The sequence below is a fragment of the Sceloporus undulatus genome, chromosome 5, assembly GCF_019175285.1.
Source record: "Sceloporus undulatus isolate JIND9_A2432 ecotype Alabama chromosome 5, SceUnd_v1.1, whole genome shotgun sequence".
Classification (NCBI taxonomy): domain Eukaryota; kingdom Metazoa; phylum Chordata; class Lepidosauria; order Squamata; family Phrynosomatidae; genus Sceloporus; species Sceloporus undulatus.
Genome location: NC_056526.1, coordinates 7,442,600 through 7,460,259, shown reverse-complemented (window position 1 = coordinate 7,460,259; position 17,660 = coordinate 7,442,600). Strand labels below are relative to the sequence as shown.

The 17,660-nt window shown below is 41.9% G+C and overlaps 1 long non-coding RNA gene across 6 annotated transcripts in view; it reads right to left on the bottom strand.

The window, feature by feature from the left end:
• The window catches only part of LOC121931472, a 155,936-nt gene that overhangs the window by 94,265 nt on the left and 44,011 nt on the right, over positions 1 to 17,660 (bottom strand). The gene's annotated exons all lie outside the window — the stretch shown is intronic.

The following is a 17,660-nucleotide window of genomic DNA, read 5'->3' as shown; positions in this document are numbered from 1 at the left end:
TCAATGCAAATCTGCATTGCGAGAGCAGGAAGTTCCAGCTCAGCCCATGTCATGCTTAGGAGCTGCGCACCTTTGCCGCAACAAAAACACAAAACAGCGCACCAACCCATCACCCACTGCCTTGGGTCAATTTGCAGGAGAGGAAAGCAGGACCAGGATATGCACCCTCCCTTTAAACACAGCCACGACAAGGAACTCAAAACAAGAACTCATTTGGCCTTTGCTCGTTTTTTTTTTAAAGGAGCCGTGTCAACAAGAAGGGAACCTACAGAATACTTGGAACATCTCCAGAAACTGGGAATTGGAAAAGATGCACAAATGAGAAGATTCTTGTGCACGCTGGTGTTGATGTTTGCTGCTTTTCAAAGCCCTTTGCAATCCTGTTCACGCATCTATATTGGAAAGAAGAAGAACCCTTGACATAAACAAGGCTGAAGCAGTGTGGCAACGGGGGAGAAAATCAGGTCCTTAGGAATGCCAGACTTCATTTTTATAAAAGGCAAGTTTCTAGACCTTATGACTGAAAAAATACATCAGGGAGCTGCATTTGTTGTTGCTGCTGCTGTCTGCTTTCCAACAGTTTCTGACTTATGGCTACCCTAAGGCCATGGGGTTTTCTTGACAAGATTCGTTTGGAGGGTGTTTGTTTGCTTTTGCCATCCACTGAGGCTGAGAGAATGCGACTTGCCCAAAGTCACTGAGCAGGGATTTGAATCCTGGTCTTGTCACAGTCCAGTGCTCAAAGTATACCGTGCTAGCTCTCCTGCATACCCTCCAATATTTGACAGATGACAACTGGGACACACACAGCCAAAGAAGATGGTCAAGATGGCCATACTTACTAATGAAAAAGAACAGATAAACTAAGAAGGGCTGCAGCAGTTTGCTTTTGCCTAAGCCTAATGGGAAGGAAGGATTCCACCTCCTCCTTGCCTGTCTCCTCCTGCGGGGTTAATTGAATACAAACTACTTTTGCATGTTGAACTCAATGGGCAGCAACTAATTTAAGCTGAGAACACAGAAAAAATGGGAAGAAGAGAGAGAGGAACTTGGATATTTTAATTACAGTTGAAAAGGTGAGATGGCAGAGGAGGAATTGGTACACCCAAACTGAAACACTTGGGGATATGTAGCTGCCCTTTATCAAAGTAACCACCTCCCTCAAGACTTCCATGATGTCATGGTACAATAACGTCCAAAATCCACGATAGTGATACCATCTGGGAGACAGTTATGGTGAGGCAACATAATGGCATTGTGAAGTTGAAGGCTTTCATGGCTGGCATCCATAGTTTTTTGTGGGTTTTTTGGGCTATGTGGCCATGTTCTAGAAGAGTTTATTCCTGGTAAAACTTCAGGAATAAACTCTTCTAGAACATGGCCACATGGCCCGAAAAGCCCACAAAAACTATAAATGCATTGCTTCCCAATTGAAATTTTTGCCCCCCCTCTCCCAGAACTTTTCTTGCAGTCATGGGCAAGTCACACACTCTCAGCTTCAGGGAAAGGCATTGGCAAACCTCCTCTGAACAAATCTTGCCAAGAAAAGCCCATAATAGTTTCACCTTATGCCATAAGTCGGAAACAACCTGAAGGCACACAACAACAACAGCAATCATTTTTACATCCTTCGAATTGTTCTCCCCAAGTACGATATTTTCCAGGGTGGCCTCATCTTCCAGCCCTGATACCTTATTTAAGCCAAACCATGTATAACTATCATGAACACATATACAACTTAATTGCAATTAACAACTTAATTGCAATTCCCCCATAATGAGAAGATCACCTTTGGGATGCTCAAAATTACACCTGAACTATTCAGAAGTGAGCAAACTCTTTAATTATACGCCACATAAGAAACCCATTTAATCTGATTGTTTCAAATGAATGGCCTTTGTTGCAATTTGAGCAATTTACTTTGTTCTTTGATTGGGGGAGAGGAAATCAGCCTTGTCTAATTGGGGCCATCTTAAACCTTGAATTATTTTATATTCTGCCAACTCTTCCCCTAGAAACATGCTAGACTTAGTGTGCTCCATCTCAGTTCCTGAACATTTTCCTGCACCTTGTTTGGGATTAAGAAATGCATTTTGATGCAAAACAATACAGTAAAATAAAATTTCATTTTGACTTTATAACAAGCAGGCTTGACTATTAACCAAGAATTTTTGTTGTTGTTGATTACAAGGGGGGGGGAACAGCCTTCAGACCCTAAAATGAGTAAGAATTGAACCTCAATGGGCCACTGAGCCACTAAGTCAGAGGTGGACAAAACATGATCCTGAGACCACCTGTAGCCCCCAAAGTGGATTTGAGGTCCCTGTTGTTGTTGTGTGCCCTCATGTCATTTTTGACCACATGGTTTTCTTGACAGAATTTGTTCAGAGTGGGTTTGTCCTTGCCTTCTCTGAGGCTGAGAGAGTGTGACTTAGGTTTCCATGGCCCAGTGGGGAATCAAACCCGGGTCTGCCAGTGTCCTAGTCCAACACTCAAACCACTACACCATTCTGGCTCTTTGAGGTCCCCCGCTGCCTCTTCTTTCAGGCCAAAAAACATAGATGTTGCATTCTTTTCCAGAGCATACATGGCAGGAATAATTTAAATAGATAAATACTCCCCACCCTGGGTTGGGCTGTTTAAACATTTTAAAATATCTTGTTTTCATATACAGGTAGTCCCTGAAAGCTCCCCAAGGCTCTGAAAAGTGGCAGGATTGAAATCACTGGCCCCTAACAAGGGTGAGAATTAGGAACTACAACTTCTATCAGCCCTAGCCAGCATAACCAATGGTGAGGAACACTGGGAGTTGCAACTGAACATCTGGAAGGTCAAACTCCTGGCTTAAATCCGATTGCAAGTCCCAAATACAGAAGATCTACTAAATCAAATGCTGAATCGTTAAATCAACACTTGTATAAATCCCACTGACTCAACAGTCTAGTCTAGTTGGGACTAGCAATTGCATTTAGACCAAATCTCCAGTTAGGCATGTCAATGTTAGTACTTGGATGGGAGACTGCCAATGAATACCAGGTGTTGTAGGCTGCAATTCTTAGGAAGGAACTGACAAAACAACCTCTGTGTATTCTTTGCCTAAGAAAGCCCTATGGAATTCATAGGGTTGTCATAAGTCAACAGGTGACTTGAAGGCACATACACATTCATGCAAAAATTTGACTGAGTTGTACAGGACTTGCTCCCAGCCAACAACTGGAGAAGTAACTTTTTAAATGCTACTACTACTACTACTACTTTATTTCTTACCCACCTCTCCCTGTGGATTGAAGCAGTAAACAACATGTTGTTGTTATTGTTGTTGTGTGCTTTCAACTTGTTTCTAACTTATGGCAACCCTAAAGCAAACCTATCTCGGGGGCCCCCAGTGGTCACTGGTCACCCAGTGGTCAAGCAGGGAATCGAACCACTATCTCCGAAGTCATAGTCCAATGTTCAAACTACTACACTACGCTGCCTCTCAACACAACACAATGATTAAATTATCATATAAAACCAATAAGTATTACAATCTGTCAATAAATATTTTTTTTAAAATCTAATTTAAAAATAATCTGGATAGGCCTGCCAGAAGAGATTGATCTTTACTAATAATCTGAGCATATCATGTTGGCAAATCTCTTCTGACAGGTCATTCCACAATTTGGGGGTGGCCAAAGAAAATGTCCACTGGGTAACGATCAGCCTAGTTTTGCCGAAAATAGACAATTCCCAGAGGATCTAAATGTATGGGATGGTTTATACAGGAGAAGGCGATCCTGAGGGGCACTAGGACCGAAACAATGTAGGGTTTTAAAGATAATAGCTACCAGTTTGTGCTTTGCCCAGAAACTAGAACTACCAGGATTATGAACTTTTTTTGGTTTTGCAAAAACTGCATCTAAGCAAGGAGAACATTCTATACTAATGTCAACAAATATGCTTGGTTTTACAAAATGCTTGCAGGCTACAAAATTCTCTCCTGGAGCCAGAATTTGGCAGAGAGCATCAAGGTTGGAAGGCATCAAGGTGCACCCAAGCAGGATTAAGAGAACCTAAATGTATAAATGTAAACATTTTGATAAGAGAGGCCTTTTCCCTTTTCATGTTAACAGGCTAAGTATTTAATAGCGTTTGCATGATTAACTATGTATGCAAACTGCAGAAGCTGGCTCTAAAATCAAATTAATATAAGGTGTTAAGCCCCGGCAGTTTGAAAAGTCGATTGTTCCCTGTAGACCCATCCCAAATTCTTTTGCTGCAATTTGAGGATTATAAGGATGAAAAGCTAATACATGGTTTTAAGACACTGTGGCACAGCCAAACTCTTCGCTCTTCCCCCAGGGCCCTCTTTTGCATTTCAAAACCTATTACCACCACTGTTCTGTAGCTATTTTCACAACTACCTTCACAATTAGGATCCTAGCAAAGAGCGCCTTTTGGAAGATGCACAAAATAGTCTGGATATGTGTCAGGGAAAGAGACAGAGCTCTGTGGAAACCTCTGGCTTTTTTCTTAATACTTTTTTTTTCTTAATAATTGCCAAAGAGCAGCAAAAATAGAGGATGGCATATTACAGTCAGCCCTCCTTATCCATGAATTCTACAGTACATCCACAGATTCAACCATATATGGCTTGAAAATATTTCATTCCCCCCCCCCCCCATAATCATTTTGCCATTGTATATAATGTGACTTGAGCATCCATGCATTTTGGTATCCGCATGGGGTCCGGGAATCAAACTCCAATGGACATCAAATACTCACTGTATATACAGTCAGCCCTTCTTTTACATGGATTTTTTATACACGGATTGAAGCATCCACGGTTTGAAAATGTTCAAAAAAAGTATAAATTTCAAACATCAAACCTTCATCTTCCATTTTTTAAAATAAGGAACACCATTTTGCTATATTATTATATTTAATGGGACTTGAGCACCCACAGATTTTGTTATCCACGGGGGATCATGGAACCAAACCCCAGCATATAACAAGGGTCCACTGTACAAACATGTTTCTTTACTCAAGGGGGGGAAACTGCATGGAATCCTTTTTCAAACGGTTGGGACAGACGGCTGAAATGTAGGACATGTCCTCCCAGAGGCCTCACATCCCACGAACTAGGATCCCAGGGGCCTCGTGGCACACAGTCCACATTTTTCCCACCCCTGCAATAGACCAAAGGTCCATTTAATCTAGCAACCTGCTTCTCCAGCAGTTGACAACTGAATGACTTTGGGAAGCAATCGCTCTGTCTCTGATCTAAATGCCCTAAATTTGTACTAAATGTTCATGAACATGTAAGTGATGCCAGGAAGGGCCAGACTAAGGGTCACTTAACACTAGTTTTCATTGCCCTGGATCACTCTGCATCTGAAGCATAGGAAGGCAGAAGGGAAAATCCATCACCATAGCTCACTGGTTGACTTGCTGAATCAGGAAGGCATTCTGACTCTCAAATATTTAATAATAAGATCTAAAAGCCTTCTCTCTCCATTCCATTAATTAGGATATCTCTGATCTGTATCAACAACCCAGTTGGGGATTATTACACACACATTTTTGGGAAAACTTGTATATGCAGGTTATCCCCGATGGACGGCTCGTCAGATGTAACAAGTAATTTTGGCTGCGACCACTGAACCACCATATTGTATCTGGCACCTAGTGCTCCTCCCCAGACGCTACCTTCCAGCTGGCTCCAGTGGATAGGACCTGAGGGATCGAGTAAAAGAGAAAACCAAAGCCAAACCTACAATCCTGAAGACAGTCTACATCTGGGCTAGAAAGTGCAATCTGTTGACAGAAGCAGGTTTCTGCATGTGAATCAGCAAACTGCCAGAGCCTAGAAATCCTTGGAGGTCTGCAAAAAGGAGGTGCGAGGAAAGACTACATAAAGTGGGTACCTCCCTTCAGCAGAGCTGTGTTGTGCAGTCACAGTTGTGCAGTCAGAGTCCATAAGAAAGCTGCGAAATGCACATGGCATACACCTATCCAGAGGTGTCTTATGTGCCTCTGTTCTGTGGTGAGGAAGAAAAAGCACAGGAAGTAACACCAATTGCATTATTCTCTGCTTAGCAATCTTTATGGCATTTAAAAAAAAACCACACACACAAATTTCTAGTGCTTATGAGTGCAAAACCATGGTTATAAGAAAATGCTTATCAAAAAATGAAATATAACTGTGAGACTGTTTGTGTGACTAGCAAAACCAGAATGTGTTGTGCAAAGATGAAGAGGGCATACTAAGCAAGTTGTGTGGAGAAAAAAAGAGGCCTGCAAATATTTAATTGATTCCAAGGTGTAGAATCCAGCTTTCCTTGGCAGACGATCTACACTTGCCTGGGTGCTGCAGAACGTTAATATTTTCAGCACAAGGTACAAACATCTCCACAAATAGGCTTGGGAACACATGGCAGCTACTAGAACAGATTATTTTGCAAACAGGCTTTTTTGACAGCTGATCCAACTCCCCCTCCCTTTCCAAGAACAAATGAGTCACAACTACTATTTGAAATGAAAGTGCCTCTAAGTGCTCCTTGTTAAAATAAATATATTTATTTGTAACACCCACATACGTGTTTGCCTGTGTAAAAGGTACAGTATGATCAAACAGAGAGTTCTGAACCAGGAATAGTCTTGCTACTTGAGCATCAAGGCACCGGAATCACATGAAAGGTTTCACTTCAGCAAAGAATGATTCATCAACATCTATCTCCAGTTTCCAAACTGTATATGGATTTGGAGCGAGCACCATGTTGGATTGTAAACAGATTAACACCCCAAAGGTGACAATGGTGCAGTTGGATGATTTGGTAGATTGCCACATGAGGTGCTAGTGATGGATTTGGAGTGGAATTACAACCTATGATTCCTCCCCTTTTTGCACAACATTGTTACTTATCCATTGCTGATCTGTTGTCATACCGTTATTATCGCACAGTTTCACATTAACAAGAGACACCCGCAATATTGCTACATTCACAAGATTGTGCAGGTGCGGATTTGCTTTGTGCTACAGTCCTGTTATTGTGAAGCTGCCATGGTCTGAGTTTTCATGTCATGAACCTTTCTCCCTACTTCTGTTACATCATGGACCTTCCAGTTTAGTGAAGAAGAAAGCTGTTTTTGCTGAATCTGGTGAGGAGTTAATTTACTTATTTATGTCAACAGTTCTCCCAAAATAGCCTTCCATATCACAGGATCCAACGATGCAGGATAAAAGAACACACTGCTTTCTACAGAACCACCAATTCCAAAATTAAAGCAAGAAGCAGAGAAGTCAAGAACTCTGAATCACCAGAAATTAGTTACCCAAAGAATCTCATGATTACAGGTCTCATCTTGTTACTGTGAGATTATGAAAGTAAATAAGTAAATAAATAAATAAATAAATAAGCATGCGCAAAGCAGGCAAAAAGGGGGTGGAGTTTGGGGTCATGTGTGATGTGCGGCAAAGAGACACTAGAAATAATTTATCACAAAAATAAGGACTGCCATTCTATTGAAAGGTAATGTGGAAATATGTGTTTTAATAGTTTTTGCTGCCACTGTATTAAAGAAATTGTATGATTATAGCACAAAAGCACCCTTGTGTGGCCATCTCCTTAGACTCTGGGTCTAAAGGGATTACTCCCCACCTGTGTACAGTGGTCCTTCTACATTCACTGGGGTTAGGGATGAAGGAACCCCGTGAATGTGGGAAAAAAGGAAATTAAAACAACAACAACATTATTTTTGCCTAAGAGAACATCCCTCTAGGAATCTCCAGGTCCTCCAGGGCAACTTATGGTCAATATCTGCCAGAAGTTGATTGTTGAATCATGCTGGAGAACCTACAGATGCCTAGAGAAGTGTTTTCTCTAGTAAGTTCTAGGCTCTTCAGCACAACTCTACTGTCAACTTCTGGCAAAGTTGTGCTAGAGGACCTAGAGATTCCTAGAGAGAATGTATTAATCCAAACTGCAAAAGGACAGAATTCCCTCACTCTCACTTTTGGGTGCAATAGGTACGATTTCCCTTAGATGGAGGGGTGAGAGACAGTTGAATGTTATTGACATTTTGGTGTATGAATTATCTATTCCACCAGCCTTTCTCACTACAGCCACTGATCATGTGAGCATGATGGGTGTTATGGTTCAAAACATGAAGAAAGTATCAGGTTGAGGAAGACTGACTGGTTGGTATTTCCAGACAAAGTGTCTGGTGAATTCCTTCTGAGCCCTACCTGGAGTTTCTGGGGATTTAACCTGGAAATTCCTATGGGCAAAGCAAGATGTTCAGTTTCCTCTCTAACAGAACAAAGGTCTAGCCAATGAAACTTTCTAACAGAGAGGTTCCAGCACAGTCAAAATAGAGAAGAGCAGCCAAATAATGGAATTCTTCGTCACACCAGGTATTGATGGCTGCTGGCCTAAATGGCTTTAGACAATTTTGCGAAGAATGCAGAGATCAATGAGTTCTAATCATGATGTCTACATGTTACCTCTGGTATCAGAGGCTTTTGAATACAGGTTGCTAGGAAACATGAGCAGTAGGGTGCTGTTGCATTCACCTCCCATTTGCAGGAATCTGGTTGAAAACAGAATGGAAGACTAGATGGGCCTTTGGCTTAATCGTCCTGGGTTCTCCCTGTGGACAACAAGCCATGTAAATCATGCGGGTGGTAAGCATAAATCTGTCAAGTGGGTCCACATTTACCATGCCATTTAAAAAAAAAAAAAACAGCTGGAAGGCACTAGGGCAGATGTGAGATCCCCCAACTCTACGGCTGAAGCCAGGTATCCCCAGCTTCCACTCAGTGTTGGCCTAGTCGCAGTGATGTCCAAACCCTGGCCCTTTAGGTGTTTTGGACTTCAGCTCCCAGAATCCCAGACCATAAGCAAAGAGGGCTGAGGCTTCTGGGAGCTGAAGTCCAAAACACCTAGAGGGCCAGAGTTTGGACATCACTGGCTTAGTGGCTTCTGTGTTGGTGTGTGTGTGTGTGTGAGAGAGAGAGAGAGAGAGAGCGCATTCTGGGCATGAGTTCAACATAAATTAGCTATCTGTGGTGCTGAAATAAATTTGGCACCTTGGATAGTTACTTTAAAGTTCAGGCAAACATGCAGGGAGGATTCACTGCCCAAAAGATAGGAAAGTCACCACTTGTATCAGCGCCAGCACCACCACTACAGTTGACTGTCTGCAGCCACAGATTTTTTTAGCCACAGATTCAATCATCTACAGCTTGAAAATATTCAAAAATAATATAAATTACAAAAGCAAACCTTGATTTCCCCATAAGGGGCACCATTTCACTATGCCATTGTATTGAACGGGACTTGAGCATGCATGGATTTTGGTATCCATGGAAGGTCCTGGATCCAAACCCCAGCAGATACCAAGGGCCCATTGTACTTTCTGCTCCAGTAAAATGTTCCACAGGGTTGGGGGGAAATGAGTAAAAAGGGCTTACTGTCCTCTCTTTTCTTGCCTCCTTCACTGGAACACCCATAATAGCATGGGTGTCACTCAGAGGTGCGGGGAGTGTGGATCACACTGGGTGACATCTTAGAGGGGGTATAAGCTGGTGGGCTGGGTGAGAAGGACCTGGAATTTGAGTCTGGCCAAATTCTTCCCTTTCCTACACAGCTAGCAGCTCCTTCAGACCTGGAAAAGGCTGCAAGGAAGTAGCAGCCCACTGCTCCCAGCAGCTGCTGATAGAAGGGTCTGCATTTTGGGTCTATACAGACAGAGGTTCAAATGCCAGCTTGGCCATGGGAACCCACTGGGTGACTTTGCGTAAGTCACGCTCCCTCAGCTTCAAAGGGAGGCAAGTCCCCTCTGAACAAATCTTACCAAGGTCAACTTGACAGGTTTGCATTAGGGCTTCCCTAAGTCATAAATGTTTTCAAAGGACTCAACAACAACTACAGTAACTAGAAGCCAAAATGACTAAACTGAGGTTGTCATACCTTGGGCATATCATGAGATGAGATGACGTTTTGGAAATGAAAGCAATTCTTGGTAAGTGTGAAGTCGAAGGCTTTTGACAGGAATAAACTCTTCCAGAACACAGCCACATAGCCCGAAAACCCCACAAAAAAGTAATTATTGGTAAAGCTGAAAGCAGCTGGGCGAAAAAAGTAAGACACATTACTGGTGGATGGACTCAGTCAAGGAAGTAATGGTTTGCAAGACTAGACTAGGGCTTTCGATAGCCATGGTTTATGGAGATATCTCATTTGCAGGGTGGCCATAAGTCAATGCTAACGTGATGCCAAATAACAACAAATTGGCATTTTTGCATAGAAAGCGTTTGCAGAGATCTGCTGCGTTCTTTGAAAATGCCTCTGGAATCCTTAAGTATCTCTTTCAACACAGCGAAAGGTAAAAGGATAGAAGGAATTTCAATTAGGCTGTGCCGTTCTGGATGCCACGTAACACTTGAACACCATCACTGGAACCTACTCAGGCAGCATCTTTGATGAGAAAACACACACACACATTCTCACATTCATACACACATAGCCTGAAATGCCAATGAAAACCACCACCAAAGCATGCAACGAGAAGCTGGCGTTCCTGATTAATGACAAATAAATGTGATGGAAACACAATCTGAAATACAACTCTATCGAGGGCTGAGTTGCCAAGGAAACTGGCTCTCTGCAAGTAAAGCAAAGTCCTCCACAGCTAAACTATCTGCATGCTTCCGTACTCATGTATTTGAAGAAACAGGAATTTACAAAGCCACAAACACTCTCTCCCTTTTAACACACACACACACACAAATGCCTGGAGTTTTGGCACTTATCAAGGATCAGAATTGAAGGCAATCTTTGCTGGTTTAGGAACAGGCTGTGTAGGGTTGTCAGACTGCAAATTCAACAGGGCTTCTGCATATTTAATGGTTGCACAGAGGAAGGATGTTAGATGGACAATTAAGAAAGTGGATAAGAAGAAAATCAATTCATTTGAGATGTGGTGTGGGAGAAGAGTGTTCAGGCTAATATGAATAGTCAAAGAGGAAAAACAAATGGGTCCTTGAGGAAATCAAGACAGAAATCTCCCTGGAAGCCAAGATGACAAAACGGAGGCTGTCGTACTTTGGATACATCATGAGAAGGCACAACTCATTCAAAAATGAGAGAGAGAGAGAATCATGCTAGGAAAGGTAGAATGAAGCAGAAAGAGATGAAGGCTGCAGGCTAGATGGATGGACTCTATTAAGGAGGTCATGTGTATGAATTAACAGAAACTACGCAAAGCAGTAGAGGACAGGGGGTCTTGGAGATATCTCATCCACATGATCGCCATGAGTTGAGTTCGACTCAAAGGCAGTTAACAACAACAAATGAAGGAAAGACCCAGTGTGGTGTAGTGTTCTGAGCACTGGATTCTGAAGATCAGGGTTCAAATCCCTACTCAGCCACTGAGTGACCTTGGGCAAGTCACACTCTCTCAACCTCAGAAGAAAACTAAGGCAAAACCCCCTCTGAATAAATCTTGTCAAGAACAACCAATGAGAAGTTTGCCTTAGGGCTGCCACAAGTTCGGACCTGTGCAAACAGCCCCTAAAGGGCGTTCTCCAGCTGCCCCTTTTACAGCCAGATCAGGGCTGTGGCAACCGCATGCCACAGCCCTGATCTGGCCTTTGCAGGGTGCAAAAACGAGCTCCAAAAAGTGGTTTCTTTTTGTGACCTGCAAAGGGAGTGATAGCTGTGCTGCCGCCATCGCTTTACAGCACTGATTTGGGGCTATGTTGTGCGGATGTAGCATCAGAGGAATGCCATGATGCTGCAAGCCGTGTAGTGTGACGCATGCCATCACACACGCCGGGGGGCAGAGCCGTGGTGTGCGTTGTGTAGACACTACACCCCAACTCCACCCCCAACCCAGCCAAATATGCTGGTGTGCACAGCCCCTTAGAAACGACCTGAAGGCACACAACAATAAAAAGGGGGAAATTCAGCCAATGTTGCTTGTCATGCTTGTTGGGGGCAATTGGCTAACACACTGTAAACCGTTTGGACAATGCTTAGCAGTATAAAGAGCTTTTGGTGGGATACAAACCGCCGCTTTGCGGCGGTCCCCCGTCGGCGCTGTTTGCTCCGTGCGGGAGCCGCAGCAGCCAAACCGCGCGACTCCCGCGCGGAGCAAAAAACAAGCTCCATTTCGGAGCTTCTTTTTGCGGCGCCACCATGACGTCGCGAGGTGCCTGGCGCGGACTCGCGACGTCATAGGCGCCGCGACACGTCTAGACGCTGTGCGTCCAGTACGTAAAGATGCCGGCGCCCATGTAGAAGGGGCGCCGCCATCTTGTACGTATAGGATACGTACTAGGGTTAGGGGGGTGCGGAAGCACCGCCCCTTCCTAACCCTAGTACGTATCCTATACGTACTAAATGGCGGTGTGTATCCCGCCATAGAAATGTAGATTGTACACCACAGGCAGGTTTACTCTTTTATATTTGTTGTTTTTATGTACAGCACTGTGCAAACCTACAGCGCTATATTAATAATAATAATAATAATAATAATAATAATAATAATAATAATAATGCTATTGGCAGAAATGGACTGTGGTATTTTCCTCCATCCGTTTAAAACCCAGGAGCTGAGTGAAAGAGAATGTAAGATTGGGTTGAGGCTCAGTGGGGTAGAGAAAGGAGAGGTCTCAGGTTTTAAATTAATTTTACTCTTTTTAAATTTTCTTTAAAAATAATATTTATTTATATATAACACCAATTTCACCAAAGAGCGGAACATCATGAACATATGATCAAAAAATAATGATAAAACACAACACTATAAAATGCTAAAATATTAGTATACTAAAAACAAAATAATCTTCATGCTTTTATCTAACATGGCATCTTACCAAATTTTCACTTTAATCACCTGTAATTAAGTAAATAATAAATACATCTAAGCTGTGCTTATGATATTGCAATCTGAAAGTCTAATTTAAATTTTGCTAGTCATTTGTGTGTGTGGTGTAGTGGTTTGAGCATTGGACTATGACTCTGGAGAGCAGGTTCGATTCCCAGCTTGTCCATGAAACCCCCAGGTGACTTTGGGCAAGTCACATGCTCTCAGCCTCAGGGAAGCCAATGGCAAACCTCCTCTGAACAAACCTTGCCAAGAAAACCTTGACAGGTTTATTTTAGGATTGCCATCAGCCATAACAATTGCAAATTATTCCCAACTCTTGCCATTACATAATAATAATAATGATAAAATTTATTTATATCCCGCCTCTCTGTGCAACACAACCGGGGCATTCAGTGATATGAGGGAATTATGATTTACGAGTAACATTAGTACAAAGAAGTACTAAGGATTTTACATAGTGTGGTATGGGAGGAGGTCAATGGAGGGGTGACTCCATGAGTCAATACCCCAACACCGATCTTAGTAGGATGTAAATGGGGGAAGTAGTAGGTGGGATGTAAATGAAATAAATAAATGTGTAAAGCTCAAGGAACCAAGCCACATTCTTGGAGATCTTGAAACCCAGCTGTGCTTGACCTTTGCTCATCTTGGCTCATAAAAGCAGAGTGAAGATGCCTCTTTGTACCAAGCCTAGAAAAGGCCCATGGTGCAAAACAAATGAGGTGGAAAGATCTCTGTCATTCTTTTTCTAATGGGAAAAACAAAGACCTGATGTCAGGATGCATACTATATTGCAACCACCACTGTAGGGGGAAAAAAAGTTTTCCCTCCGTTGCACCTTCTGCTTCGCAACACGAGTTCAAGACTCCTACATTCCTCTTCCAATTAAAAATGCTAATACGCACAGTTAATTGTTCTGACTGCCGTTATCTGTCAGCAAGCAAGGCCACCTGTGGGAGGATTTCCTTGCCTCTTGATCAGGGAAAATGGAGTTGCAGCATGTACCGAGAACAGATAAAGGGCAAATTTACAAGCGTAAAAATTTAAAATGTGCAACTGAAAGCAGACTGCATCTGCCAGCAGAAGACTGTTGCTATTTAAGTGGCACAGAGAGAAGGGTTTTTTCAATCTATGTTCTGAAGAAATCGGTCTGTTCCTTAGAGAGAAGCAAAAGATGGCAGAGAAAGAGAGCTTTTGCCTGCATCAAAACAGAGTTATTCTTTGGATGTTAACTCCCATAAGCCCCAAGCCAACTTGACCACTAGATATACCACAAGGAGACTATGGGAACTTGCAGTCCAAAAATTAACTTTTCCAAATTCTGTCTTCAGAAAATCTTTCCTTAACAAAGCCTTCTCCAAATTGATGCCCTGCTGGATAAGATGTGTCATAGCTTACTATTAGAGCCAGTGTGGTGTAGCGGTTTGAGTGTTGGACTATGACTCTGGAGACCAGGGTTCAATTCCCCGCTTGGCCATGAAACCCACTGGGTGACCTTGGGCAACTCACACACTCTCAGCCTCAGGGGAAGGCTTGACCTCCTCGGGACAAATCTTGCCAAGAAAACTCCATGACAGGTTCGCTTTTGGGTTGTCATAAGTCGGAAATGACTTGAAGGCACACAACATACACAGTCTATTCTTGGACTAACTTAGATGGCAATAGGAGCCATAGAAGCAGCAGTGTTTATTTCAATTGCTGTAAACTTGAGTTCAAAGTGAAAAAGTAGTTTCCACTCAGTTAACTCAATCAGTAGGAAAGGAGCAGACAGACTCTTGAACTTCCCAACAGCCTCATTTGTTGTTGTTTTCTTTTTTTGGGCTTTCCTAATCTCAGGACATAAATCCCAGGGTTTCAATGCTTGAAACAGTAGTTTTGCATGTTCTTCCTCATTAATAACCTTTGGTCTATTTTGTTGACTGGCCAAACCGTTTTGGCCACATTCTGATGCCACATGTGTCCTGGTTTTCATCTACAAAATGTCAGAAGGTATCAAACAGGCCTAGCTACGTAAATGTGTAAAGGTTAACAACAACAACAACCATTATTAAGAAGGACCTTTCAGACTAACTGTGTAAAAGAAGTTGTAGTATAATCTTTCGTAGACTTGGTCTACTTCATCAGATGCAACAAGATCCCTTGCATACTGATTTTCCAGAGTAAGTGTTAGTGTGATGTAGTGGTTTGAGCATAGGACTATGACTCTGGATACCAGGGTCTGAACCCCCACTCAGCCATGGAAACCCACTGGGTGACTATGGGCAAGTCAGACTTTCTCAGCCTCAGAGGAAAGCAAAGGCAACCCACCTCTGAACAAATCTTGCCAAGAAAACCCTGTGATAGTTTCACCTTTGGATTATTGTAAGTTGGAAATGACTTGAAGGCACACAACAACAATAATTCCAGTTACATGGCTATGCCTCTCAATGAATTATTAAGAAGATGTCCAGCATTCTAATAGAAAACTCATTGTCTGATCATCGATCCTTGTATAGCCCAAAATCCCCCCAGTCACAAACATTCCTTGACAAATCCTAAGATCTGCAAAAGTACAAAAACTTTTACGGGAAGTGAGAAGACCAGAGAAAAACTCAAAACAGGCTGATGAGGATGGAGCATGCTTAATGCCGATGAAATTATTGAACTGGGAATGCAAATTAGCCAAATACTGAATTGGAAATGCAAAATCAGGATGACGGAGAAATGGAGTATCATAGAAAAGAGTATGGTTGACTGACTGAATACTAAACACTCAGCATTATGACATTATGTTGCTAGTCCCATTAAGATTTCTATCTCACCCTACTTTTGACAGTATAATCCCCAGAGACGACCATCCCAGATCCCTTTGCAACATACTTGAGTTTATGTATTGTATTTGAGGACCATCCAATATACAGATCTATGCACAAACTTTCACCCTAGTGTAAAAACTACTGGTAAAAAGAAGAGGAATTGACCCACAATCCTGGGTTTTGTTTTTACTGAGCAAAACCACCAATAGCAGTCTGCTCCTTGTCAGAATGGAAGAAAAATGACCATATCCTTCAGTCTAAAATGTCTTGCTCTTCTGCCAACTGGTTTCAATGCTGCAGGCAGGGGTATCAGGGAAGGTCTGCAATTTTGAGTGTATAGCTATGAAAACAAAAGGGTATGCAAGAGGACAGGAAAAATAGCTGGAGAAACATTTCTCTATCTCCCAGAAATAGAGCAGAGATGGGGCCAAGCAAGCCTTTTTGTGGAATAAATGCTTAGGACATTAGAAATCTTGACACCCACAGATACTCTGCATGACTATGTAAGATAACACAAGATAACTTATAGGCTGCACACAATGGACATTTTAAAAGTCAGAATTACACTATTAAGGAGCAGCAACCACACTTTTTGAAGAAGTTCTTCTAACATAAATGACTATAGATAAGAGGGCACCAAATAATGGTCACAGTTTACCTTTTCTCTTTTTCATACCATAATAAAACCCGAGTTTCGTTAGTATTCCCTTTCCTGTATTTCCCTAAAATATGACCCAAATATTTTACCTAATCCATAAGGACAAGACCTATTGCCAAATCTTTCTTCAGGCTAACCAAGATCATCTATTAAAGCAATATCTAATAAAAATCATGCTATCTCTTAATTTCTGCAGGTTTTTTTTTAATAGAACAAAACTGGGAACAGAAGGGCTGGTGCCTATGAAATGCTACTATTCTGGACAATGATAGAGGAGCTCCATCCAAATATAGCTCTCTTCTTGGTCTTTTTGGTAAGCTCAAGTACTTTATGCAGCTGATCGCATTGAGAATATACCTGGCAATATGTGATGTCTGGGTTAATGCATGATGCGGTTGTTAAAATGACTTCATTGCTGTTTCTTCCTTGCAGGAAAAGCTAAGACCACAGCCACAAAAGAATGTTTTATCAACCAGAGAAGCTGCTCACGCTGAGATGGGTATTCTGGGAGTTGTAATTCAAAAGAGGAAGTTTTTTCAAGTTATGTTGGGAACTAACGAGAATCCTTGTTTGCTCCAGCACTTTTCTGTATTTGGCTAATTTTAAAGCAGAAGAGAAAAAGGAGACAAGGTCCCACGTTATGCATGATGGTCCAAAAACTTCTATTTCTTAAAAAGCTCAACAGGTTTCAGCCTTGTCACCAATTGACCCTCTTTAGGGGTTATTATAAAATAAATAAAAGTACATTTATTATAGCTGCGGTATTGGGAACAACACATTATCTCACCTCTAAAAACATACTGTAATTTCTTAAAAGTAAAATAGTATCAATTTGCCATAGTATTTTATACACACACATACCAGACCAACTCCAGAAATTTCTGCTAATAGGCATGTATATAATAATATGGATAACAGATATTGTTTTATTTTTAAGAAATTATGTTTTTAGAGGTGAGATCGTCTCCCTGAAGAAGACTAATTGGTGACAAGGTTGAAAGGCTTTTAAAGAAATAAACGTTTTTGGACCAGCACATGGGACTTTCTCACTTTTTTTCTCTTCTACTGTGAATATGTGCTTTCCAGTTTTTTGTTCTGTTCCTGCCTAGTTTTAGAGCAGAATAGTAAAATGCTCACTTCTCTTCTCATGCCAATGTTGATCAGGTCTCCAAATTAGAGATCCTTACAAAGATAGTGGCAGACTGTGATGCGGCGATTCTGTATGCTCACCTGCCCAAGACATGGATGCCCTGTAGGTTGTTCAATTCAAAAAGTGTATCATCTGCATTAACACTCTGGTATATCAACACCAGAATGGTAACTTAACAATC